The sequence below is a fragment of the Silene latifolia genome, chromosome 5 (genome assembly GCF_048544455.1).
Source record: "Silene latifolia isolate original U9 population chromosome 5, ASM4854445v1, whole genome shotgun sequence".
NCBI lineage: Eukaryota > Viridiplantae > Streptophyta > Magnoliopsida > Caryophyllales > Caryophyllaceae > Silene > Silene latifolia.
Genome location: NC_133530.1, coordinates 64,021,611 through 64,023,920, shown reverse-complemented (window position 1 = coordinate 64,023,920; position 2,310 = coordinate 64,021,611). Strand labels below are relative to the sequence as shown.

At 40.0% G+C, this 2,310-nt stretch overlaps 1 non-coding gene across 1 annotated transcript; it reads left to right on the top strand.

Moving 5' to 3' along the window:
• The first annotated feature begins 207 nt into the window (after positions 1 to 207).
• On the top strand, positions 208 to 314 carry LOC141658328 (small nucleolar RNA R71). The gene has a single exon (XR_012549220.1). It is a non-coding gene; the product is annotated as a small nucleolar RNA R71 (small nucleolar RNA).
• The last annotated feature ends 1,996 nt before the right edge of the window (positions 315 to 2,310 follow it).

Sequence of the window (2,310 nt, the reverse complement as noted above, 5' to 3'; positions counted from 1 at the left end):
GCCAGGGCACTATCAACACCAGTACCTCGCGTGCTTCCCCTAGGATTTACATACCTGGCGGTATGGGTAGCAATCTGATCAATTAACTTCCACGCGTCACCATCATTGGTGTTATCCTGAAACCTCCCATTAGCAGAAGAATCCAAAAGGGCACGATGATCGTCATACAACTCGTTATAAAACTGGTTGGAAAGAAACCACTTTGGGAAACCATGATGGGGAACTGATCGGACTAAACGTTTGAAGCGAGTCCAAGCTTCATTCAAATCTTCAGTAGCTCCTTGCTTGAAACTGGTAATTTGATTTCTCAGAGCATTAGTCTTTTGAGGTGGGAAGTACCTCTTGTAGAAAACAAGAGCCAAGGAATTCCAGTCTGTAACTCCTTCAGTATCCATATCCATATCTCTCAACCACTTAGCAGCTCCATCTTTCAGAGAGAAAGGGAAGAGCACCTGCTTAACATGATCTTGTCTCACTCCAGCTGTTAATGGAATAGAACAGCAGTAGGTGACAAATTTCTCCATATGTGTCGCAGGATCCTCAGCAGTTGTCCCTCCAAACATATTTCGTTCCACCAAATTGATGTAAGATGGCCGAATCTCAAAAGTTCCATTGGTAGTAGTGGGCAGCTTGAATCCTTGTGGGATAGAGGCTAAGGTCGGTTCTGAGTGACTGGCTAGAGTAGGCATGATCGTAGTTTCGGGAATATCAGTCGTGACTGGAATTTCAGGAATAGGAATATCGTCCTCTTCCTCTTCGTAGGACCGATCGGCTGTCTATGTTGAGCTCGCCGTCTCGACGTCAAGTATACTCAAGTCTTCTACTTGACCCACTTCTTGATTAAATTTCCGTCTGTAGCGAAAAGTCTTCTCTGGTTCAGGATCAAAAGGAATAATCTCGGACCTATTAGACCTGGGCATACACGGAACTAACAAGAGAAGTATGAGAACGGTCTCAAGGAACTGGGTTCCCTGAGACAAAAAGGCAAAATAAACAAAAATGGACTAAACAATTGTTGCCTCCCCGGCAACGGTGCCAAATTTGATGTGGCTAAAGTCGTATCACCAAATCAAAGTAAAACTATCTCAGGACTAACAAGAATAGCTAGCAGTAAGATAGGTATCGAATCCACATGGAGGCGGTAAAAGCTAAGTCTGTAAATATTTAAATTGTCTAAAGGTAACGTTTTCTCGGGGGTTTGTTTTGTTTTGATCTAATCAACTAATTGCAAGTAATTAAAAAGAGGTTTAAACAATAATATTAAAGGTCTAGGATTTCCGGTTCACTAGGTCAATTATTTGGGGATTATTAATCAATTGCTAGGTCTATCAAGCTGTTTAAGGTCATAAGATCGGTCGACTCAATTATGCCCTTTAGATCGATTCTAACATACGGTCGCTATAATTAGATATAATCTATTTGATTATCGCAGCCTATATTAATTCTAACCCGGTCGGGGAAAGGATTAATTCGCTACACTAATTAATAACTCAGGCCTTAAGTTAATTAACTAGAAGAAGTACAATAATCAAACAACAACTTATGCGATATCACTAGCAATTAATCAATTTTCCCTTTTAATTAACCTAGATCCCCTTCATCCTAGATGAGGGAATTAGCTACTCATGATTAAAGTAATAACAACAATGGTTAAGATTGAAGACATAATTAAAAGCATGAAATAACAAAGATCAATTAACATAAAACAATGAACGATTAATTATTGAGGAAAGATTAGTACCGTAGTAAGGAAAGATTAGGGTTCTAAGAGAGTATTCAATAGTATGAAGGTAAATAAAAGCGTAACCTAGAAATAAAGTACGAGTTTCTAATTTATAACAAAAGATAATCGTTTTTGGAAAGTCGGGAAAATAAACCGCCACAAAGGTTCCTCAATCGAGTCGCGCCTGGCTCGATCGAGGACAGCTGCTCGATCGAGTCCTCCCTGACTCGATCGAGGATCCTGCTTCACAGACGGCTTCCTCCTTTCTTTCACTTCTAGCCTTCGTGCTTCCTCGTTCCTCGTACCATGCTTCGTGTATTCTACTATGCCGTCTCCGCCATGCTAATCTTAGCTTGATCATACTCAAAACGAGTCATTTCTGTATTGAAACACAAAATAGCGGCAGTATCGACAATTCATTGAAATAAGGCATATAAATGATATAAAGGCACGAAAACGGTATGTAAAATGGCATAAAGGGAGGTATAAAAGTATATATAAAAGTGATACATCAACCTCTTCATTATATACGGGAAATAAGGCTTGAAAGAAAAGTGTTGACCGCCTTGTGAGACCAAGAGGACCGT